This window comes from Orcinus orca, chromosome 9 (assembly GCF_937001465.1).
Source record: "Orcinus orca chromosome 9, mOrcOrc1.1, whole genome shotgun sequence".
Classification (NCBI taxonomy): domain Eukaryota; kingdom Metazoa; phylum Chordata; class Mammalia; order Artiodactyla; family Delphinidae; genus Orcinus; species Orcinus orca.
The window spans coordinates 35,300,560-35,327,242 of NC_064567.1; the positions used below are offsets into that span (position 1 = coordinate 35,300,560).

Genomic DNA, 26,683 nt, shown 5'->3' on the forward strand with positions numbered 1-26,683 from the left:
AGCTATATAGATAAAATAAGTTCAACACTATTTAATAAACTATTTATATACATAAACATACACATATTAAATACTTTACAAATAAGATCATCATCTGTGAATATCTAATATACATGCTGCAAGTTGCCCTATATATTAGAGAAAAGTGAAACTTAAAAAAGGCATAGCCTTATTGTCAAAGACCTCATAAAAGAAGCAGCGTTTAACTCTGGATTTTTCTGCAAGTTAAGAAATGCAGCTTTAAAATTACAAGCATTACATGCTGAACTATGGTAAAGATAGAGGATTCCTTTGATAGAGCAAACTTGACTTGATAGCAAGAACAAAAAAGGATAACTGCTAGGCCTAATCTATCCCAGTCATGATATTATTGAAACTTCTCCTAGTCTAAGATATGTATAACTGGATATATATCAATACCCACATTTGTATTCAGAACAGTAACCATTGGATTCATGGCAGACACCATTCAAGTTTTAATATTGCTTTGGGGAAAAACTTGAGAAGAGCTAAACCACAAAATGGTCTAAAGGCCTGTAAAGTTTCCTAATGAGTTATAAAAATGGAAAAAATCTCTCTCCTTCAAAACCACAAATACATTTTCTGCACTTCTATAACTTAAAAATGACCAACATAATTCAAACCACATTTTGAAAACAAGCATTTGCCTCTGGAGGAGGCCTTTTGTGCTGAATTTCAGTCCAACGTGAATTTTTACATCTGATTTATATACCACTCAAAATGGAGTGTATAAAGGAAATCCTGACAGATCCTTAGAACAGCATGTGCCTTAATAGAATATTTATACAGCTTTTCCATGATATAATTTATATGCAATGGGGTTTCAAATATTCCTAAAACTCACACAAGAGAGCATTATCAAATTTCTAAATGAATATTGCAGTTGGATTTCATTGTGAAGAATTTGGTTAGGGAAAAACAGCACACCTTATTAGTGTTCTTTTACAAAATGTGTACTTGGCTAAAGCAAAAATGGACTAATACTTATTTGATCAAAAAAGTTATAGCTTCTAAAATATCTTCCTCCCATCAAAAGTTACAGAATCTAAATGGGTCTGTTTTGAGCATTTCCACACTTCCTTAATTTGTAACTTAATTTGGAGGTCACTTCTTTGAGAAGGTAAATGCAGAAGAGAAATGTATGTGAATTTTTACTTCATACATGCAAGTAGATTAATAGTAGTGTGTAACAAAAGTCAGAGTTAAACTGAAAATAAGTCTGTCTTAATGTAGAGAGTAACAACTAACTTGAATTCCTCTTGATACCAAAGTTAATTTGCTATCAGGGTCTCAGAGATTGTATCTTCTAGAAGTGTCAATAATCCCTTCTAATAAGTACAGAATGAACTGCGGGAACACACTGAGTGAGGTAGGATTTCTGTTATGTTTTCTCTACGGAGATTTTTTTCAGGTCAGAGTTTGCAAACCTCCACATCGATGTGGTTGTCTCTTTTCTTTGATTCTTGTTAATCTATCCACTTTGGACAGAAAGAAATATCTAGAGGGAGAGGGAAACAGTTTGTAACGCATAGGCATGTGACTGAGAGTGACCCAAAGGTATTTAATTGCACTGAAAGTCATGCATCATGAAATACTTGGTAAGTGTCACCACATATGTGGCACTGGTGTATGTGTTAGCAAACAAACTAAGCAGATTTCTGATCTACATCTCAGGGCCATTATTTCAAAATAAACGACCAGGGGCTTCCCTGGTGGCGCGGTGGTTGGGAGTCCGCCTGCCGATGCAGGGGACACGGGTTCGTGCCCCGGTCCGGGGGGAATCCCACATGCCGTGGAGAGGCTGGGCCCGTGAGCCATGGCCGCTGAGCCTGCACGTCCGGAGCCTGTGCTCCGCGACGGGAGAGGCCACAGCAGTGAGAGGCCTGCGTACCGAAAAAAAAAAAAAAAAAAAGACCAAAAGAATTAAATGACATTGATATAAATAATATTAAATGTATATAGATAAATAAACTAAAAATAGCATGCATAAGTAGTATAACTTCAAAGTTAAAATTTGGGGCTTCAGAATTAAACATGTCTGGGTTTGAGTCCAAGATGCACCACATGCTAGCTGTGTGACTTTATGCAAGTTAAACTTGGTACCCCTTCTGTTAATTGTGAATAACAATAGTACTATCTCATAGACATTGTTAGAGATTTCCATAAAATAATACATATAAAGTTTTGGCATAGTGTCTGGAACATAGTAAGTTATCAGTAAATAATAAATCCTGCAAAAAGACAAGGCTAACTCTAGCTTTAGGTGGATCTGAAAAACCCTAGAAAAGCCCAAACTGCCCAAAAGTTCCTTTTCTCTTTCCTCTCACGGGTTCTAAATTTTTACCTTTAGAGAGCCATTTCTTTGTCTTTTGCAGGATTTTAATCAACAAGGGAAACTCATTGAATTCTAAATTTTCTTGAGATGTAGTCACCTGATATCTAGAACATCTTAAAGTTGGAAGAGACCTTAATGACTATTAAAATTTCCATGTTTAATAGATGAAAAAATGGAGGACCAGATCAAAAGGGTTAAAAAAGGCATTGATTATGGCATTGAACAGACACACATATTAATCCCAGGTAATATACATTTAACTATGTGGCCATGGACATATTACTTTATGTCTCACAGCCTCAGTTTATTCATCTGTAAATAGGGGTAATAGTGCCTGCCTAATGTTGTGATGATTAAGCTAAAATAAAATGAGATTATATTTTAAAAACTTCTAGTAAAGTGTTGGGCACATATAAAGTAGTCATTAAAACCCAAATATAATTGCCGTCATTATTATCAAATTGTGTTCACCTAACTAATTTCTTGGTTCTTGGACTTGTATTTTTTCTCCTGACATCATAGTCTTCCTTGTTCAGGTTTCAAAATTCATTCCACAGGTGTTTATTAAGGGCCTGTGTGTCAGGTACTGTGTTGTTAGGCATATGGCTGGAAACATGACCCTGTGAAGACCAGAGGCCCCAAGGGAACAGGCCTCACAGGGGCTGAGAGCAGTTGGGGTGGGGGGGGAAGAACACCAAAACAAAGCTCAGATTCTTTGGGTATACCAGGGAAGCCATGGATGAAAAAGAACTATTTACATTACATTTCAGGTGTTCTCGGATCTGTGATCTATAACTGATCTTGTGTTCTGGACAGCGGACTGACCTTTTCAGCATCTCTTTTTTCCTCCCAACAGCTGCTAAATGTTCCTAACCATTGGGTACACAGACTGACTTCATATGGTTTTGTATTTTGTTAAGTGAAACCAATTTATTATTTTAAGTAATGAAATGGCATGATATAGGTGTTGGATGGTATTTATAACTTGGCCAAGCGAATGCAAATAAATGCCCGAAAGATTTCAATGCCAAAGGAAAAAAACCGACCAGTCTTCAATTTTTGTCCTTGAGGAACAGAACCAGGTACATTCAAGAATGGGAAAGAGAGAGATACTTTCTAAAGCATGATTTTAAGATTAGAGAGAGTTTATCTTTCAGGGTGGGAAAATCATTAAAATGAAGCCAAGAAAAGCACTGGAAAATGGTGCCTAAAATATGGTCCTGTTGCATGTTCCAGTCAGAGCTTTAGGATTGTGAGACTTCCTTAACTTTCACTTACAGTATAACCTGGGGTCCTGGAAGTAGTGCAAAGTGTCAATAGCCCCATGAGGCCTTTAGGACTTAATGTATTCCATAACTAACCTGTTTTGAGTGCACACTAATCGTGGAAGCCGGGTCTGTTTAAGGGAGGGACCTCTGGCAGGGCCATATGGAAACCCAGAACACAGCTGCACAGGACCCATCAGGAGGACTGTTTGGAAGCTGCCAGATGGTTGACAGCAAGGAACCAGCTAGTTTAGAGTTTCCTTGGAGGTCTACCAGGGCTTTGTGGCTTCCTGGTCTTGTGGGAAATCCATACCCCTATAAGCCTAGACTTTCCCTAGAGTAGTTTTGAATCTTTTCTGAGAGAAGAGGAAGAAGAGGGTCTCACCACTCAGGGTTTCTCTCAAGCCCTAGCTGAAGGGAATCACTACGGATGCCAGGCCTCACATGGATCCTCTGGGATCTCTACGAGCCTAACTTCCCATCTGAAGCCCATCTGCAGCCTGTAAAAATGGAGCAGGGACCAAGAACTCTGAGCCAATAACGCTCCAGGCAAAAGATGACTGTGAAGTGGGACACTTAAGTTTTTCACCTTCTTCCAATTCTGCTCACTGTGACTCTTGTCCTTGGTTCCAAGGTTTTACCCCAGCACCCCAACAGGAATAGTATAAGAGAAGTAACCTCAGGGGCAGTCACCTGAAGTGGGCCTGATTGTCTACTGCATTGTCAGACTTAAAAGATCATACATATATAAGTGTGTGTGTGTGTGTTTATATGTGTAAGCACATATTTATATAATACACACACACATAGAAATTCCTTTCCTTAAATGCAGACCTCTAGGCTGGCAGGGACTATCTCTATCTTACACCCAATTAAGGTCAGCTGCACAAATGGGCTTTGAGTTTGGATTGAGACAGTGGAAATGGATAATTTTAGAGCAGGGAGCATTATGGTGTACAAGGCAGATTTGAATCAGAGTTTTGGAAGGAGATCACAGAAGCAGGAGGACGCTGGGGGTCTGGAGTGTGTGTGTGTATTTGGGAGGGAAGGAGGATTCCAAAAACAACAAGGCATATTGGAAACAGCATGGGCTTTAAAGTAGGGCAGATTTGGGCTTTCATTCTAACTAATTAGTAGCTGTATGAACTTGGATAAATTACGCTTTGTATCCATTTTATTCAGGTATAAAATAGGGATAATAATCTCCACTTGGAAGAGTTGCTATGACAAATACATTAGCTAACATATATAAACATCTATCCCAGTTGCTGACAGTTAGTAGATACTCAAAATGGCATTGGTGATAAATTCCATACTTTAAAATCTTGTACATGGCTAGTCTTATGCCCAAGATTAATGGAGAGATGATTTTTCCCCTCAGTATCATTCCTGCTGCCTGGATCCAGGTTAGTACAAATACATAGTTTCAAAATTATGGGTTCAATAAGCTTTTGGGCACTAACCAGGGAAGCTAATATTTTATGGCATTGCTACTATGGGGAAAAATGATTCCTAAATTCCAGCAACTTCTGGGTTACAAAAAAATTTTGGAACATCGACTGGATTTTTTAGGTATTTTTTTAATGAAGTACAACATGTTTTTTCTTAAGGTAGTTCTTCTTAAGATGGTTCTTTTGGAGTAAAAAACTGAGTTGGCTATACACAGTTTCACCTTATCATCCCTGTATACATATGAATAGAAATTGAATTTTTTTATTATATCTCTATTGGAGTAGAATTGCTGTACAATGTTGTGTTAGTTGCTGCTGTATAACAAAGTAAATCAGCTATAAGTATACATATATCCCCATATCCCCTCCGTCTTGAGCCTCCCTCCCACCCTCCATACCCCACCCCTCTAGGTCGTCACAAAGCATTGAGCTGATCTCCCTGTGCTATGCAGCAACTTCCCACTAGCCATCCATTTTACATTTGGTAGTGCATATATGTCAATGCTACACTCTTACTTCGTCTCAGCTTCCCCTTCCCCTTCTGTGTCCTCAAGTCCGTTCTCTACATCTGTGTCTTTATTCCTGCCCTGCCCCTAGGTTCAACAGTACTGATTTTTTAGATTCCATATATGTGTGTTAGCATATGGTATTTGTTTTTCTCTTTCTGACTTACTTCACTCTGTATGACAGACTCTAGGTCCATCTACCTCATTACAAATAACTCAGTTAATGAAACTGGATTTGATATAATTATTTCCTCTAAGAAGATCTATTATACACCATTGAATTTTGGTCATTTCTCTGCTTTTGAAGCATTTTCTGTACCCCATCACCACTATATAAAAAGAAAAAGCTCCTCAGGGCATAACTCTCAAATCTCTTCTGGTTTTTATTCTGCTTCCCTAATAGCTTTACTTGGGTAACTGGCATGGTAGTGTTATTATCTATTATATAAATAATAACTGGTTTTTAACCTCAGTTTATAACCTCAGTCATACTATCCTGCTGTTTAGAGATTTTATGACAAATAGAAATAGATTGCTAAATTGGACAGTTATACAGCATTGTTTAGTGACAGAGACCAATTGTACATTAAACAAACCTGCTTTAGGAAATTTTACTGTTCCCTCCCCCTCTAGTTATTCTGAAAATGGTCTGTCTGTGCTGTACATCAGTGTTATTCAAGTCACAACTACAAATGGGATTCTAATATCATAAGACAATGATTGTCCTGGGTGCGGTTGTAGATTTGAATTTCATTTACCCCTTTTGAAGTTTGCAGTAGTAAAAAAGATCAAAATATCCCCCAAATTTAAATCTGTAAAGCATGCCAAATTGTCGGTGCTTTTCCTAATTATGTGAAACAGATTTTATACCCATTTAACACTGATAGTACTCTGCTTGTTTTACAGAATTAAACCATGATACAAAGCTAACCTTATGACTCTAAAGCTGTGATAAAAACCCTAAGCTGATTTTCATTCTTAAAAATTACTGTGGATGTATTCACACAATTACAAATTACATAGAACTGCTCAGGTAACTTTCAGCTTCATAAGCCACATATGATATAAAGCTGAGTATTTTCACATTTTACTAATATCTCCTTCTGAGGATTAATGTTTATAAATAATTTTATAATAATATATTGTTACAACTTAAATCTCTTGAGTATTTGCCAATGGAAAAATCTCACCGAATTTTAAAATCACATTCAGGCACAAGCAGAAGAAAATATGATCTTCACATATAATCTTCAGTAAGTGTATAAGACTACTGTGCTTAGTGTAAATAAAGTTATAATCATTTTTTTCCAATGCTAATACAGCACTTGATTTCTGAAGAGTCTTCCTTGAATTGTATTGTAGAAGAGACCATCTAATTCTATCCTTTGCTTTCAGGCAGAATTATTCTGAAAACTACCTAAGCCAAATGCTTATAATATTCTCTTTTTAAACATCTCCTGGGAAGACTGTGTTCTTTAGTAAAGTATTCGATCAGGAAATTCTATGTTTTTCATGTAGCCATTCATGTTGTTATATACCTTTAATCTTGTCATTTGTTTACTTCGATTCTCAACTGAATTAAATGTTGGAGTTCCTATACTTATACTTTAAAATTAAAGTATTTAATTTCTATTTTCCATGTCAAATAAGCTCAACAACATTAGATTTCCCCCCTGAGTTCCTAATGATCAAACTAATAAACTAGTTTGTAGTATTTCAATGCAAAAGTCAGAGAAGAAAAAAATCATCACCAACCAGTGAATGATAGCACTGTTACAAGGACTGTGCACTGCCGCAACCAAGGTATCAGGGCAGCTGGATAGGTTAATAGGCTAGCTAAGAAGCTTTCCCAATCCTGCCCTCTTTAGCTCTGAATCCTGAGTATTGGACTCCTGTGAGAGTCAGAGAAGGGAAAGAGGCTTTATTTTACTAAATCACAAAATTAAAAGTACTTCAGAAGATCATGTCATTTATTTCTCAATCCTACCTAAAAAGATAGCTGCATTAGAATTGTTGAAACTCTCTTAGACAAATAATGACTAATTTTGAATAATGGCTACACCCTTTTCTAGAAAGCTCATTTTTAGTACAATTTCATTCAATAATATAATTTTGTAAGTACATTGAAAAGAAATTTTGAATAGATTTGTAAAAACCAAATGGAACACTGACCAGCTGAAATTTAAACTGTTGTAAGTGTACCTTTTTGTAGAAAGATTAATACTGTGTTCACAAGCAGAAGTCATTTGAATATATGTTAAAATTATTGATTCTGTGTGTATGTGTCTATGTGTGTGTACAATTTTAACTAAAAGGCATTGTTTGAAGCAATGAATATGTACAGAGGACTGGTACAGTCAATCGAGCTGATAATTTATTTAGTAAATTGAACATAGGGAGCAGTATAAGTAATATTGCCCACCTCCATTCAAGTTATCCTCGATGCATTGCTTTTTTGTGTGGAAAGCACACATGCATATGTATATATGAGCTTTTCACTTTTCACAAAGATAGTTCATAATTTTCTAATATTTTATATTGTTTGTATTAGTAATACCTCATTCAAAGTTACCTTTGGCAAACCAAGTTAAGCTTTAGACAATGGCAGTTATGTGAACATTCAAGGCACTTGTTTACAAATCTCATAAAATTCATGTAGTTCACCAGGGCTACTCCTACTGTCGATTTATCCATGTTACGGAACTTGCTTTTGCCCTTTCATAGCTTCACTATACTGCCTTAAAATTACCAGCGTTTCTGGCAATATTTTCCCATGGAGTAGCTACTCCTATGATGCAAAATAAAACAACTTTCCTTAAATGAAAGGGTTGCTGTTTGCCATGTTTGCATCTGATGCAATTTATAAGCAAAGAAATTAACATTCAGTGAAACTTACTGTTTATCAGATATTTTTATTTGGAAGAAGAGGACTTTTGTCATATGTCCCTCTATATCTGTTTAGCCAGAATTCTTCCAATGGTGGTCTTTCAAATGGTGGCCTTTTCCTGCACTTTTAAAAACTTTTATGTGTGTGCCATCCTCTCAAATGGATTGCAAGATCCTTGAGGTCAGCAGTGGTATATTAGTTTAAGCATTATTCCCCACTGTGACTAACAAAGGGTTTTGTGTGGAAAAGCTCTGAAAAAATATTGATTAAACCTGATAACCGTAGAGCCTGGTAAAATCCTAAAGTATTCATTCTGAATACTTAAAGAATGAATTATGCTTTTTATAATTTTAATGATGAGTGCTTTTATTGTTTTCACAATCTTTAAAAATCAGGGTCCTACTGGTCATCTCCATCTGGATATCCATGTGGCAAATTAATTCCCTTACGTCCCAAACCAAAGTTACATTTCCCTTTCAATCCTAATCCTTCTTCCTCTATCCTGTACTTTGTTTAAAGTCATAATCATCATTCCAGTCATGCATATAAGAAACGTCAACATAAGAACTGATTTCTCTTTTGCCAACTCCTATTAATTCTACACTCATATTCGATTCCATTGCCACGTAAGTAATGATTGTTCATTTGAATAAAAATAAACATTGTTTCTGGGGCTTCCCTGCTGGCGCAGTGGTTAAGAATCCACCTGCCAATGCAGGGGACATGGGTTCAAGCCCTGGTCCAGGAAGATCCCACATGCCACAGAGCAACTGAGCCCTTGTGCCACAACTACTGAGCCTGCGTTCCAGAGCCCTCGAGCCACAACTACTGAGCCCACATGCCACAACTACTGAAGCCCGCGTGCCTAGAGCCTATGTCCTGCAACAAGAGAAGCCACCACAATAAGAAGTCCATGCACCACAACGAAGAGTAGCCCCTGCTCGCTGCAACTAGAGAAAGCCCGCACGTAGCAAGGAAGACCCAACGCAGCCAAAAATAAATAAATTAATTAAATAAATTTATTTAAAAAAACACATTATTTTAAAAATAAAGAACAGAGTATACAAAAAACATACACATTATAAAAACAACAGCTAAGAGGGAAATTTATTTCTTCAGTAACCACATATTTGTTGTCTAAATTGACTCAAAATTAAATATAGAATTGAACATATTAACCATATTAACATCTTGTAGTAGTCTAAATTTACTTGCAGTTACCAGGGTATCAAAGAAAGATCAAATTGAGAAATAAGTTAATATAGTTGACACTTTATTTAGTCTTTCCTTCTTTCCTGTCTTCTAATGAGCTGATTCATTGAGTCAGTACAATGTTACTATTCTGTAATATCAAGTAATCTTAACATCCCAAATAAAAGAAATACTCATTGGTCAGCTTTTGGCTTCCTTCATATCACAATCCAGACTAGTGGGACAAGAGAGAAATCCAACAGGCTGAATAATAAAAGACCAAAGGCAGATATTGAATGTCCACTGATCAGAATTGAGTCATTCATTCTTTCTCTTTGCCAGGGCCAGGACCAGGGCCAGTACTCATGTTAGTTCTGCTGCCGCTGCTTGTGGCACTCACTGATTCTGACACCTGTGGATTCTGGGTCTGGCTGTTGTTCTGTCTGCTTTTCTTTACCTTAATGACTTCCTTTGACTGGGCCTTTTGCCTCTACCAGATTCCTCCCCTGTACCTAAACCTAAACACCTAAACCACGTCCTCTCTGTCTTGAGATTGCAGATTCTTGGCCTTTGCTTATATGAAACCATAAAAACAAAAACAATTAAAGAGAAAAAATGCAGTGCATGTAAATGTTTAACCTTAAAACCTACAAAAAGGTAGTATGATGAATCTGCTACATTCTGTTGAGTACTTTTTTAAAAAAATATTTCTTTATTTAGCTGTGCTGGGTCTTAGTTGTGGCATGTGGGATCTAGCTCCCTGACCAGGGATTGAACCTGGGCCCCCTGCATTGGGAGCGCAGAGTCCTAGCCACTGCAGGGAACTCCCTATTGAGTACTTTTTCAAAAAATTACTTTAATATAATTTTAGATTTAAAGAAATTTATAGAAATAATATGAAGACTTCCCATATGCTTGTATATAAATGTTTTAAAACTATATAAGAGGAGTCCAGTTACATTGATTCTTATAGGCAAAAGTTTTTACCTTTGAAAACCATAAGCAATGGTGACTTTCTAGTTTGTAGCTAACTGTTGATTTTTGCAGAATATAAACTACAATTAAAATGTTTTGTGAAAATATTAACAAACTCAGATGGAAATAGTACTGTTATTATATTATAATGCTTTAAATTTTAAAATTATATTTTTCTTTTTATGATATAAGAATTGGGAAACAAATATATGTTTTTAGGAAATTAGCATAAATAATTACATATTTTATATGGCAAAATAATAATATACCCCGTCTATAATGACACATCAATTAACTCTAACATCACCACTCTCAACTATCATCTCATAGTTTTCATTAAGAGTTTTACTATAATTTTCCTAATATCCTAAAGAGCTTTATTGTATAAAACCTGAAGTTTCCACCCAAAGTATAAATGTATTATTGAGGTAGGTAATGCATAGCATTTGTAAATAGTTATGTTTCACTTTCTCAGAAGAAGTGTTTTAATGAAACTTGCTGAAAATTAAAGTTTTATCATTTACGTTTGTTGTTGTCCAATTAACTTTTAGTATACAAATACGGATGGGTTCCTACTGAAAATGGCATTTTTGAGACTGAGTTAAACAATTTCTGGGGAAAGCTTAACTATTGACTGAGCATCCTGGAGGGGTATTCTTATTAGTACAACAGAATACTCCTGTCTGTGACTAATTGAGGCAATTAATTTTTTTGAAAACCCTCAAAATTATGTTGGTGTGATTATAAGAGTCTTTTTTTTCTGTGTTATTCTTCAATTCCTGGGGAATTCCTTGACCACTTATGGTAATTTTGGACCAGTTTGCTTTCCTTCTTTTAATTTTTATCTGAGCATCTGTAACATTTATTAGAACTTGTCTACAAAACCAGGTGGGACTCTCATCTTGTGCATGGATTGTAGCCCATTGACAACTTTAAATTTATGATATTTTACTACTTTAACAAGTTAGCTTGTTCTTTGGTTTAGAAATTTCTAATTATATAAACTTAAGGAATACATACTTTAAATGTCTCTATCATTATTTAAGTGATATAAAATTACCTCCTACTAGATCACTTTTATACATTGTAGTCAAGAGGCCAGTCCTATTTACATAAGAAGAAATTTAGGCAAAAGGGATTTATTTGATCAAGACCAGGAAATATATAAGAGGAAAAGCTCTTTTTGTGATTTAAGGTCTCTAATTCCCTGCGGCTTTGAACCATAGTGCCCCAATCAGCCAATTAACCATAAAGAAATTACAGAGTCCTTAATTTATGTAGGATTCTTCTAGTTAGCTTCTATTTTCAAGCATTAATTTGATAAATGGATAACATTTATGCACATGAGAAGTTACTTATCAACATAAATGGAATGACACAGACTTAGAGGAGAGCATAGGAGATGCAGGGCAACAGGCTTTAGAGAAATGATTTACTGCAGGTGGACCTGATCAGAAACAGCATCACAGAGGAACTGAACTTGATCTGGAAATGGTAAAACTTGGGTAGGTGGAGAAGAGTTAGGAGACTGTTTACATAGAATAAAAAATACTTGTGGACACGGCAGCAAAAAAGATAAGTCGGAGATTTTGTTGTCAATTTGACTGCCTGGAATGGAAAGAATTGTGAGAGTCAAACTTGAAGAAAAAGGTTGAAAAAGAATTGCACAGTCTTGCTAGACCAAGGATTTTGAACTTTAGTTCCTATGCTCAAGGATAAAGTATTATTTTAGTTATATCAATCCAGTAAGCATATGCAGAATAGAGTGAAAAGTATGAACTAGGTCACTGTCCATAAAAGGGATATTGATTTTCTATGTTCATAACTGTTTTTTACTTACTGTTTCTGTATGTTAGAATGTTTAAAACATAGGTTTTATCCTTTTCTCATTATCAATATTAACTGAATTCTGCTATAGGTCATCTTTAACATAAATAAACACATACATATATTATGGCACTAATTTTTAGGTATTTCTATACTATTTCATGGGTGATTTATTTTACTACTCTGGTGACACTTGGGGGAAATTTATTTCTATAATTCTTTCTCACCCAAATTCTTCCTTCAAAATCTAAGGTTTACGTTTTAATTTAGTGAAAAAGATTAGTCTAGGCATCTCAGTCTTTATCTTCTTGGATGGATACATGGAAATTACACTAGTATATTTTTTTCTATAGTACCAATGACCTCAAGATTAAGAGGGTATGAATCTTGGTTCACATGAAAAAAAAAATCAAAATATTAGTATCAAAGTTCTAACTATGCTTTTCAGCTTGTGTATTAAAAGAGAGTAAAAAAGAAGATCGATGACTAGAAGAAATGAATACAGGATCTTCATACATTCAACAAATCTTTGTTGAACACATACTATGTGTCAGGTACTGTTCTCAGTACTAGAGATACATCATGAAAGAAATGACACGCCCTGTCCTCATGTAGCTTACATTCTAATGGAAGGAAAACTAATAAGTAATAAACAAAAAGAATAAGTAAGTTATTTTAGAAGATGACATATGCAATTGAGAATATAAAAAACAGAGCAGCATAAAAAGAATAAAGAATAAAGACTACTTCATTGAGAAGATGACAATTGATCAGAGACTTGAAGAAAGTCAGTCATGAAGAAATCTGGGGGAAGCGAGTTCCATGCAGAGCAAAGCAACCAGTGCAAATATTCTAAGTAAGTTCAAGTGATGGATCTCCCCTTCTGTTTACATTAGGTTCTCATGCTCTTTAGGTCGCCTGTACATTCTTGGGCTTATTTCCCACAGGACTCATCACTACCCACAGGGTCTCTGAGAGAAAGGGGCAGGGTAGCAAAGGTACAGATGAAAATATGTCATCAGCAGTTTGTCTTTGACTCTAAAGTCTTTTAGGGTCCCTTTCTGCTTTCTCTGGCTGCCCAAATCCCTATATCCAATCTTTTAGATTCATCTTTGCAACTGAAGGACTGAGTTGCAATTTTGTCTTGGTGAAGGTGCAGTTGTGTTACAGGTAATCTAATCAAAGAAGAAATTCCACATTTGAGTTATCTTAAAAAGCACTGAAAAATTCTATCTATTATTATTTTATTTCAAATTTTTTTGATTATCCTGACAATAGACTATAAGTACTGTAGATTGGATAAGTTTATGTAAATTGATACCTGTAAGAAGAAAACATTTTTCATAAATTAACACTATATATGTAAAATAAATCAAGCAAACCATTGTAAAATGATGATTTGGAAGGAAAGCAAGTGTAATCTTGCAAGTGCCCTTACTTATGTAGCAAATGAGGAAGAAAGAAGACCGGAATATAAGCAGTTTTGATCTTTTTATATGAAACATTATTTTACATATTACAAACTCCAAACACATTAAACTATCAGCATTATCCACAACTTACATTTAAGCCACTACCTTGCGTGTTCTGCTTTTTTAATAACTGTCACCTCATCGCTACCATTTTCATCTCAAGACTAATTGTCTCTTTATGGGATCTAACCAACTAGTGTCCTTGGCAATACACTTTACGGTGCTTGCATTTACAATAATCGTTTGGACAATTTGCCATAGTACAACTGGAAAACATTTTACCATCCCAGGTCTAAATCTTAACAAACATGATCAGTGTTAGGGTAGAAAAGATTAATGTCTCTTACCCTAAACAGCATCTAGATTTCATTTCAGTTAAAAAAAATCAGTAAATTTAAATTCACTGATGTATGGATTGGTAATTCCCATGATGAATAAAAATTAATTGTGGGCTTCCCTGGTGGCGCAGTGGTTGAGAGTCCGCCTGCCGATGCAGGGGACACGGGTTCGTGCCCCGGTCCGGGAAGATCCCACATGCCACGGAGCGGCTAGGCCCCTGAGCCATGGCCACTGAGCCTGCGCGTCCGGAGCCTGTGCTCCGCAACGGGAGAGGCCACAACAGTGAGAGGCCCGCGTACCGTAAAAAAGAAAAAAAAAAAATTAATTGTTTAATAGACCTAACAGTAGCAGAAGTAAAATCCCTAAAGAATTTACATTATTGCTAACCTGCTTGATTATGTATACTCTCTCCTCCCACCCCATAGAAAATCTTAAGAGCAGAGTATTTTCACTGAAGGATTTATTTTCCCACTAACCATACTTTGATATAGTAAAAGCCAGGGTAGAATAGTAGTGTAAACCAGTGTTTCTTAAACTTGGGTGTGCATAGGTAGGGGAAAAATAAGGCACCCACACCTAGATCCTCCTATAAGACCCCAATTTCATTGGTTGGGGTCAGGTTGCAGGCACTGGTATTTTTAAAAAGCTCCCCAGCTGATTCTGATATGCACCAGGGTTGAGAATGATATAAACAAAAGACTAAAAACATGTGTTTTGAGTTGTAACTTTTTTTTAAATTTGAAAATCAATTAGTCTCAGTATCCACCAAAAGAATAATGCTATTAAACAAAGAAAAATTAGCAAATAAAATAATGCTTTTGCAAATATCGCCTGAGGGATTTTTAAGCATTAATAGCAACATTAAGTACTGTGGGAATTACGATACAAAAGATAAGCTTTTTAAATAGGGCATCTATTAAAGAAATTTTGCCCCATCATTTGTGATGACTTGGGGAAGGCGAAAAAGACACTTTAAATAGCATGGTAAAGTTAATTTCCATTTAGAATGAAGTAAACTTTTAGAAAGTATTTACTTTTCTTTTTGAAAAGTATATATTTTACAGTTCAGAAAAGTCAAACTTTTAAATATGATTTGTAATCATATTAAAGGATATGATCTTCCTTCAGTCTGCTCTCTTTACAAGCCCATGTATATACACAGTTGCTACTGCCTTCCCTGAGTTTGACTTATGGATTTTATTACAGTTGACCCTGTATGGATCCTGTATGGACCCTGTTATGGATCTTATTACAACAGGGATATCAGGGGTGCTGACCCTCTTGGTAGTTGAAAATCTGAGTATAACTTATAGTTGGTCCTCCATGTACTCAGTTCCTCTGTATCCATGGTTCTGCATCATCAGATTTAACCAACTGCAGGCCACGTAGTACTGTAGCATTTACTATTGAAAAAAAAATCTGCATATAAGTGGACCCACGCAGTTCAAACCTGTGTTTTTCAAGAGTCGACTGTATTTTCTTCTATAGGACTCCATGCTTCCCCAATCATGAAATGTACAGCTGTGATTTTATACTGCCAGTTTTCATTTATCATTCTTTAGACTGTAAGCTCTATGAAGTCAGAGTTGGTTCAATCTCAGGTTGTGCTAGTAGTTTAACGTCTAGCATCATGCCTAGCACAGATTAACTACTTGCTGAATGAATACATACTAAATTTTGTCCAACATTATTCTGACTTAGCATGATGTCCAGTAGAAGGACTGAATCCTTTTAAAGCCACTTGATAGCTGTATTCTTCAGAATGTTGACTGTAAAGTCTTGTGCTGCCTTGTTAAAAGTGTGGCAGAGATCCCCATCTTTGGCAACATAACTGCATCCCTTCAGGGTTCAGCCCTTGCATTTGACTCCTTCAGCAATCCCAGCCTGTGGCCCAACTTCTTCAGTCACCTGTTCCTTGCCTTTTAGTTCATACTGGTTCTCAACTTGTCCTTCCCAAGCATCGTATTGCTCTTCTATTAATCTCTAACCATAGTCTGTCTTAGTGAGACCTTCACACTTCATCTTCTTAGGTTTGCTGGCAATGAATTTTGCTTTACTTAATCAGGGATCCAAAAGCCTTCAACTGGGAGAGCCATCTTGGCAGTGATGAACTCCTCCTACCTATTCCATCTCTTGCAGTGAAAGGCACCAACCAGAGGAGTAAGGTGGTGTTTGTACTGTAAGCTTCTTAAATCAGTTGGACTTCTTTTCTTGACTCTATAGGTTCATTTGCATCATCCCTGAATCTGCTTACATCTTCTCCAGTCTAGAACTTGGCTAGGACCAATAACTGGTGGACATTTTCTAGCATTTTAGTATTGAAATTAACATGAGCAAGAATATGAAATGTAGTTGGTTGCATGTGATAACTACACTAATAAAGATTATTTATGTTAAAAATAATATTGCCTCTTATTTAAAGAGTTTTAATCAAATAGATTCTATGAAGGATCTCTGCAAGTTAGCAAAGACCTTAAAGCTAATTCAAAAATTCTATTACTTGGACATCATCCAGATTAAGAACTCTTGCACCCAAAGACACAGTCAAGACAGTGAAAATGGGAGAAAACATTTACAAATATATCTAATAAGTGACTCATCCAGAAGAACTCCTACAACTCAATAATAAAAAGACAGCCGAATTTTAAAATGAGCAAAGGATTTAAATAGATATTTCTCCAGAGAAGATATATTAATGACCAATAAGCACATGAAAAAGTATTCAATATCATTAGTTACTATGAAAATGCTAATCAAAACCACAATGTGATGTCACTTCATGCCCACTATAATGACAACAATCAATAAGACAGATAATAAGTGTCGGTGAGGATGTGGAGAAACAAATTATAGGATTATCATAAACCCAGCAATTTCACTTCTAGGTATCTACCCAGGGGAAATGAAAACATGTCCATGCAAACATTGGTATGTAAATGTTCATAGAAGCACTGTCCACAAGAGCCAAAAGGTGGAAACAACTCAAATACCCATCAACTGCTTAATGCGTAAAGTGAGTGTATCTATACAATGGAATACTATTCATCTATAAAAATGAAATATTGATACATCCTACAACACTGATGAACCTCAGAAACATTTTCCTCCATGAAAGAGGCCAGACACAAAGAATGCATATTGTATGATTCTCCTAATACGAAATATCTAGAATAGGCAAATATCTCAAAACAGAAAGAAGGTTAGTGGTTGCCTAGGACTGGGGATGGGAGTAAAGAGTGACTCTAACAGGCTTATTCTTTTGGGAGTGCTGGAAATGTTCTAAAATTAGATTTGGTGATAATTGAACAACTCTGTAAATATATTAAATATACTAAATGTCACTGAATTGAACATTTAAAATGGGTGGATTTTGTGGTATGTAAATGATACCTCAGTAAAGCTGTTAACTTAAAAAATTATTTTACGGGGCTCCCCTGGTGGCGCAGTGGTTGAGACTCCGCCTGCCGATGCAGGGGACGCGGGTTCGTGCCCCGGTCCGGGAGGATCCCGCATGCCGCGGAGCGGCTGGGCCCGTGAGCCATGGCCGCTGAGCCTGCGCGTCCGGAGCCTGTGCTCCACGACGGGAGAGGCAACAGCAGTGAGAGGCCCGCGTACCGCAAAAAAAAAAAAAAAAAAAAATTTTACTAATTTTGTATGGGGATACTAATATTTTATGATAAACAGATATAGATTTCTATAGACGGACTGTAGAATTTAGGGTTTATAAGTTTAGAAATAAGGGTCTGAAATTTCTCCTGAAATTTAGTAGAGAAATAGTAGTAAAAGATTGTTTTGTATTTTAGATGAGGCTAGAATAAAATGGCAAGAAAATGAATACAGGTTGCATACATAGTCCCAGATGAAAAATTATATTTCCCATACATGGTATGTGTATAAGCTTTGAAAGATACTTGAGTACCTTTCCATGAATTCTGTAGATAATTCTGCTGCAGGAATAAGGACTATAAGTTTGATCCCCTTCTTCAGAGTATGTTAATTCAAGGACTGAACAACTTTCACTCCGTAACATTTTTCTTATTGTTTCAACAGGGAATGTGGATATTAATTTCATCTTTTTGCAAAGTGTCGATGTAATAATAATAGGTAATGTTTATTGATTGCTTGCTGTATGCCAGACACTGAGCAGTTTAAATCCATTTCCTCATTTAATGTGTTACATTGGTACGAACACCTACTCTTCTTAGTTTAATTAAACTTTTCTTTCTTGTGTCCTCTTTCATGGCCTTTCTCTGCTCTCATTTTCTTTTTTCTATTCTACTACTCTTTCCCTACCCACCTTCAGAGCAAATTATTCAAATGCTGGTTACACTATTCATGTTTCAGAATCTCATTTTTTAAAAACAAGCGATTCGTTCACATTGTTCTGCCTTTAGCCAAAAAGCAATTTGACATTGCAGAAAAATATCAAATCAGATTTTGTGCTGAATTTTGACTGATTTAGTCAAAATGTTCAAGTGGTTTGTATATATAAACCTGCCTTAAATCAAAGAAATGTGGGCTGAAGGGGAGGAGGTCTTTGAATATGAAGTGGTAGATTCCACAGGAGTACAGAATCTTTTGTGAAGAAATCCGCAAGACGACAGAAAGAAAATACTAATTCACAAAAGGTGTGGGTGAAGGGCTGGCAAAGAAAACCTGTAACACAAGATGTGGACATTTGTGAGTATGCCTCAGTGCATTGCATTAATAATTTGCATATTAAGAAGTCACGAGTCTTCACGTTAATGACTCCCTAACTAGTCTCTGACACAATAGAATGAGTGTCCCTGGAGGAGTCATTATGGCCTATCATGTCAATGATCCGCATATTAATGACTCTCTTACAGGCTCATCAACAGGTAGCCTAATAGGCTTCCATTGAGTTCTTTTTCATTTGCTTTTTAAATGTATCCTCTCCTCCCTTCCTTTTGTAATCCTATTGTGAAGATTCGACAAAAAGGTGCATTAAGATGATTTTAATGTGTGACGTAAGTTCACAAAAGCATTAAATTTAGAAATACTGCTTTAAGACTTCCTGAGTCTGCCTAGAAAACTTTTCAAATGCAGTTAAATACAAATCCAGTTTGATAATAGGGTTCTTATTTGGAATTTAACACAAACCATCCAACCCAATTTACCATATTTCTCTTTTCCCTGATATATCAATTTATGCTGTGATTAGCATAAGTAGAGTAGGTAGTTTAAAAATGTTTGTGAAACTGAATTTCTTGAAAATGGAAATGAATTCCAATGGATTTCATATGATAGAGGTTACTAAACACTTATGAAAACTAAAAAGCAGTAGCTGATAATATTAAAAAATTTTAAATATAAAAGAATTTTAAATATAGAGAAAATTCATTTATTAATTGCATAGCCATAAATAAAAGGTCCTAGGATTTTGAAAAAATGATTTCATAACTTTTAAATTTAACATTTAATTAAAAGCAATAACAGGAAGGCAGTACTTTAACATTTCTAACTTGATTTGGCATGCCCTGACTTTTGTTGGCCCTAATTATTATATTTAAGATACTTGGTGATTTTTCTTATGAACATAAAACCTACCATCTCCTATACGAAATACTGAAGAACTGCTTTACCAATATTTTACTGGATTATACATCATTTCACCTGATTTACTCTCCAGATAAGGGGAAGAGTATTGATACATGCTTGAAATTCTCTGTCAAGAGCCAGGAAGAGGAGAAAAGCTGGGGAAAGAGTTGGAGAAGTTTGGCACTTTGTTCCCCATTAAAGAAAAAACAAAACGAACAACCCCATGTAAACTTTACTATCTTGGGGAACAATAGAGGGCACAGGTGCTCAGGGGAGTGGCTGCCACCCTCAGCTGGGCAACAGATCCTTTTGAGAAGTGTCACTTCAGAATGATTTGATTTCAGTTTGTAAGTCTCATGCTCCTTTGTTTTCCTTCCCGCTCCTAGCCCTTCCAAATACAACCTTTCCACATATACACTGGGAATATCAATTTACATTTTAAATTACCTTTTCTTAAAACAGTTTTCAAAACAATATTTAATACAAATTCTGTAGAGCTTGGATGTCAAATCTCAGTATTTAACAGACCAAATATCTTAGGTGATACTTAACATGTAGATTTCACAGAGAAAACATGTTTAATCAGGATTTCCTTAATTGCAGTTAGTTAGCTGGTAGTCATGATTTTGTGATAATGACTTTTTACACGAACACAAACAAATCAATATCTTTATGAAGGAAATAATGCCTGAAAATTAGTATCCTTAGGAAAAAATAGATATTAACAATTCTCTGATAATTTTCAAAAGATGGATGCTGTATAAAGTTCTTAGAAATCACTTTGTAGGGGAATTGTGGAGAATCAGAATGTCAGAATTCTGAAGTAGTAAGAGTCTCAGCTGGACAATGACTAATTTTTCTGTCACCCACATGCTCCACGGATAACAATTACTTCCATTAAGAACTCAGGTAAAATAAGGACTTTAGACCAATAAAGTTAAGAATTCTTTTCTGATATCTGTCTGATGTATATTCTTTAGTTTTTCCAGTATCCATCACTTAAAAACATTTACATTTCTCTCTTGGTAGAATATAATTGGCAGATTGTGGCAGAGAAGTCCTTTGGGCCAGGTTTACCTATAACTCTTCTTTCACTGAAAATTCATGGATTCTGCTTGTAATTACATCTCTCCCAAAGCAACCTACAATTTTTGTTGTTGTTCATACGTGAGCCTCCAAGGTTTGACTTAATTAAGCACTAGATTCTCGCAATTTAGTACTCCTTTAGAAGACACTCTAAGGAGATCCCATCTCTACAAAATTGCACATGATGCCCAGATTCAATCACAGAATTAAATCCAAATAATGTTTTCTCCCTGATTTCTGTGGGGTGGGTGAGCAAGAAAAAATAGCACCCACTGCTTTGACATGACAAAGCAGATTTGAAAACAGCAATCCTTGGCAGAAGACAAAGAGTTAGGAAATGAAGCAACTTTGGAAAAGAAACTTACCAAAGAATTCTTCAACAAGGTTATGCTTTTTTTTTTGCGGTACGCGGGCCTCTCACTGCTGTGGCCTCTCCCGTTGCGGAGCACAGGCTCCGGATGCGCAGGCTTAGCGGCCATGGCTCCCGGGGCCCAGCCGCTCTGCGGCATGTGGGATCTTCCCGGACCGGGGCACGAACCCGTGCCCCCTGCATCGGCAGGCGGACTCTCAACCACTGCGCCACCAGGAAGTCCAGGTTATGCTTTTTAGTTGCTTCTTTCTCTGCTATTGAAATTTCCTGCATCAAGAAGGCATCATACCATCGTTTTCAATATATTTTCAAGATCAAGCACTGAGGCAATAGGGAATGTTGTAATTTAGTAAAAGAAATAGAGAAGATTTTTTAGGAACATAGCAATTCAGGTTTGTGGAAAACAGGAAAGTGACTCAATAAAACCATCTGGTCACTAATGTGGTGATATGTTATTAGTTACTTGAATACTTGAGCAGTTCACTAGACTTTACTCAAGGGGCTTGTGGTTTGCCGTGGTTTATGCTTACATTTTAAAAGTAATAAATTAACTTATATCATATGTATTATACAATATATTCATTTAACCCAATCATTTGTAGATATTGATAATGTTCCAGTATTTGAAAAGTTTTATCTGGACATAGTAAAATAATTTGGGAATAAATCATTGTATACTCTGCATTATAAATAATGTAAGTCTAGCTCACAAACTGTGTGGGTAGGATTTCTGTAGGTATTAAATTTGAAATGCTGACCATAAGATTTAATTGAGAATTTATCTTTGTATTGCAAAGTTAATGGTTATTTCTATTGATCCTACTAGCATTTATATCTTTTGAAAACAAATTTAAGAAACTTCCAAATGACATTTCAAAATTATATTTATGGAATATTATTAGTTACATAAATATGGAACTCCTAAAACTGGAAAGCATGTTATTTAATGTCAAAATTGAGAAAGGCAAATTGTTTCCATTTTGAGCAATAAAGGGGTTGAGAAATAAAGGGGTAGTGGCTGCCTGATTGTATAGAGAAGGATCACAGTGCTCAATCTGGTCTCAGCTAGGAAGTCCCTTGATCTGTTATCAGTGCTTGCCATGGGTGCGAGAGAAAGAGGCCAGCATGAGAGTATTGTATTTGATATCCCTAATCTAATCCAGAGCTTTCACTTTGAAGTTGAGGAATCCCACAAAAACCATGTTCTTTACCATATTAGTTATTAGTCTCCAGATTCAGCATCTAAAGGAAATAGAAGCCATTTAAAATATTTGATGTTTTTTTCTTTGAGATTATTTCTTGCTTCTTTCAATCCCCGTTATTAATGCAGAACTGTCTTCATTTTGTTTTCCTCTGTGGAATTATTATCAAGGAACTGAATTTTAATTCACCTTTTCATCCTAGATTCCTTCTTGCATTATGCCTTTAAACTTTTTCCTTAGACACTTCTGTTCACAATTAGACATTTATTGCTCTAATTGTCTCTCTTTTGATCAAATATTTCTCTTCTGTTCTGGTTTTATTCCTGATCAAAAGACTATTGGTACTGTAACACCAAAGGAATCGATACTAAGCCCTAGTAGTTGGTTAATGTATTATGAACTTTACCTCTCATTAAGTACAAGTTTCTGCTTTCCTCCCTCCTCCAATTCATGGCTATAAAATGTCAGAATACTAGAAAGTCCATTTTTAGAGAAATATCACCATAAAATTATGAAAATAAACAGTACACAATATGTAATTATTTATTCCAGGAAAACCTTTTCAGTATTTCTGTAAGTATCTACTTAGCAATGCCAATCCTGATATATTCTTCTTACGTGTCTTTAAAAAAATTTCAAGTGAGGTACATAATATTTTTAACTTAAAATCTCTCCATTCATTTAGGGAGAGTGGGTAGAGGAAATCAAATGAGAGCACAAGCTTCGAAGTAAGAAGGCACACTTAACGTCTTCTTGAAGAGTTCAATATTGACTTTTTAGCTGTTTATCAGAGTGAGAGGTGATGCCTAAGAATTCCAAGTTGGTTTTCTTTAGGCAATGCTGAGTACTTTCAAGCAGAGTGTTAAAGAGACACAAACGCAATATTCATGACTCATTTTGGAAGTGATCCTTTTTTTATGCCAACTTTTTGATTCCTCTTGGAACAGAGTTACATTTCTGCCACCTACAACCTAATCCTCACATTTACCCTGACTAGTTGGGTAATTCCACCACTTCAGACTTAGACTGGGTGGAACAGGTTTTACTCATATTTTAAGAGACATATGGGCTTTTAGCACAATAGCATTACAGAAACCCAGGAAAAATGATATTATTACTTATACTAAAACTACTATATTTTGACAGTGTTAAAATTAACCATAACTCCAAAAGCATAAGTGCCACATACCCAGAAACTGCAAGAATATTAACAGGGTGCCTAAATTCTGACAGTGAATAAATCAATTGGGTAATAGCAGAAAGTGTGAATTTGCATTCACATGCACACTGTATTTGTATTTTAAATAAAAAGTTACTTTCACTGATGATCTAGTGATCTTTCTTTGGAGGGTGGTCCTGATAATAAGAGTATACTTTAGAAAGACTAATAAGCTAGTATGTCATCATGGGCTGCAAATTTTACTCCTGAAAGTAACTTGTGGAAAAATAAGTAATTTGTGAATTAAAGATATGAGAGAATGGAGTAAACTTTAAAAAAATATACATAATTCCAAGTAAAAGGAGAAGCACGGGAATCGGGTACTGTGGCAGTATAGAACTAATGATCAGTGCGGTATTTACTACATGTCACTAATAATAATGGTAATAACAGTAGTGATAATATATTTATTAAACACTTCCGCATATTGAGAATTATGATAAATAATTGCCCTGTGTAAGGACTAGGCAATATTTTGGAGAAAAATGAGATACAGAGAGGTTAAGTATCTTGTTGGAGGTTGCATGGCTAGTAAGTGACTTAGTAAGGTAAATAACAGGAAAGACTGTGATTTGAATCCAGGTCTTTCTGCTCTTTTTCGCTATGAATTGATTAGAATAAAAGCCAGGAAACTAGGTATAACTTGCTGATGCACTGTCCAGGCACACGTACCAGAGATTAGAGAAAAAGGCTGAAACGTGTCTACATGGGCACCTGAGAAGCAGATTACCCAGTGTGCAAGACATCAGAAACCAGCCAGCAGACTAATTCAAGACCTTACCGACTTAACAGTGAAGGAGCCGCGGTTAACCACCAGACTTAACTCTCTCTTGCTTAGGTCTTGGAAAGGGCAATACTTGATTTCTAAATCTCATGAACACAGCCAAGGTCAGGCAGAAAGAAGGCATTTTTAAAATCTACATTCAGGGAACTGATCAACAAATCGCATTGATGCTACATCAAAAGTTTAACTCAAATTTGATTCCTTTTCTCTTTCCTCATTGCCATCACCTTTAACAGTCATTATTTGTGCCTGAAATACTGAAGGAGACTCCTGACTTGTCTTCCTGCTTCACTATGGCTCATCCCATCCAGGCTCTCCTAAAATAGATCCTTAAATGTACTTGCAGAGATTGGTCCCTAAATTTAAATCTGATGGTGTCTCTCTCCCATTTAACTCCTCCACTCCCCTCCCCCGCAACGGGAGCACTGGTTTAAAAGTACAGAAAGAATTCAGTCCCACATTTCCTGGCATGCTAAGCTGTTTAAACCTGGCTCAAACCAACCCCAGTTCTATTCTTTGGCATTCTTTCCTCAAAACACAGTCCAAGCCCTCTGAACATCTCATTGTTCCTGGATGGTTCTCTTCTTTTTGTGCTTTCTTACCTGTACTTCTTTGAGCACTTCTTATTCTCTCTGCCTGAAATGACCTTACCATTCTCTATTTGAGGAACTCCTATTTCCCCTAAAACCTAATTAGAATGTTACTTCCTTTGTGAAAAATTCCCTGATTCTTCCAACTGAGTGCTCTCCTCATTTCTGTTATTTTTTCTCTAGAGAATATCATATCCCATTATTATAATATTTATCACATTATAATAATTGCCTGTTGATGTGTCTATTTCCATCATTACATTATAGCTTCCTTGAGGTAAGAGGCTACATATATATTATTCATCTTTGATTTCCCAGTGTTTATTAGAACTTATGGCATATAGTGGATATTCAAAATATCTATTAGAAGAATGAATGACCCCTCTTATGATTAAATAATACTAGTGACTATATTATATGATTTAAGGTGCACTAGAAATGAACTCTCCCTCCACAAACTACATACCTTTTTGACTTTTTAATTTCTAACTTTATATTAGAAGATTTAAAAATTTTTGTTTAGCTATTTAAACCCATAATTAAAAGCACTGTTTTTAGCTTTAGAGTGGGAGGTAAACATTATAAGACACACAAAAACATGCACGTTTTAATTTATTAGAATCTTTTATGAAAATAAATTTTAATGAGGAAAGAAAAGAAGAATAATGTTATGATAATTTTTTTTTTTTTTGCGGTACGCGGGCCTCTCACTGTTGTGGCCTCTCCCATTGTGGAGCACAGGCTCTGGACGCGCAGGCTCAGCGGCCGTGGCTCACGGGCCCAGCCGCTCCGCGGCACTTGGGATCTTCCCGGACCAGGGCACGAACCCGCGTCCCCTGCATCGGCAGGCGGACTCTCAACCACTGCGCCACCAGGGAAGCCCTGTTATGATAATTTTGACAAGAGGTGGACAGAAGGGAAGAGTAGAAAGGACACTGTGCATTTATTCAGCAGCATTTATTATGCCACTATTATATGTCAGGTAATGTATTAGCCACTGGGAATACAGATCAATAAGAAACTCCCCTACTCCAAAAGGACTCAGGGAATATAAAGGGGAGACTAGAAATATTCACTAACATATTTCACTTATACCACAATTGTATATAGTTGTGGGTCCTATCTTCATCAACCATCAAGTTCTTTGCCTTTTTCCTCAAATTTTCTGAAGTGGTTTTAATTAAACCCTTTAAATGTAATTGGTCATATAACAGACACTTTGGATTTTGGAGTGGGATTTTATCTATAAACATTCTGTAATTTTGGCCAGACAGCAACCCATTTGTCTTAATAAATTATCTAAAACTAGAATTTAACCATTTAGATATTTTAAATAATAAACACCTGCAAAACTACCACTCAAAACAATCGATTTCTCACCATTTCCTTTGCTCATTCCTTTCCTCTGACTCACCCCACTTGATGTAACCATAATCTTGAAAATCAACCTTTCTTGTTATATTCTATATATTATATTATACGTATTTCTTGATAAATATATTTAAATTATTTTAGTAGGTTTTAGCTCAATAAAAAAGAACCTCCTCTGATGTAATGTTTTAGCACTGTTCATTCAATATTATGTTGCTAAGATTTATCCATAT

The 26,683-nt window shown here is 35.9% G+C and overlaps 1 protein-coding gene and 1 long non-coding RNA gene across 2 annotated transcripts in view; one reads left to right on the forward strand and one right to left on the reverse strand.

Annotated features, from left to right (window-relative positions):
* LOC117201339 (uncharacterized) overlaps positions 1-26,683 on the reverse strand; it is a 76,676-nt gene that overhangs the window by 29,702 nt on the left and 20,291 nt on the right. The window contains exon 4 of the long non-coding RNA XR_004483344.2: positions 21,280-21,551. This is a non-coding gene — a long non-coding RNA (uncharacterized LOC117201339). The remainder of the gene's footprint in view (positions 1-21,279; positions 21,552-26,683) is intronic.
* PPP1R3A (protein phosphatase 1 regulatory subunit 3A) overlaps positions 1-26,683 on the forward strand; it is a 38,674-nt gene that overhangs the window by 2,194 nt on the left and 9,797 nt on the right. The gene's annotated exons all lie outside the window — the stretch shown is intronic.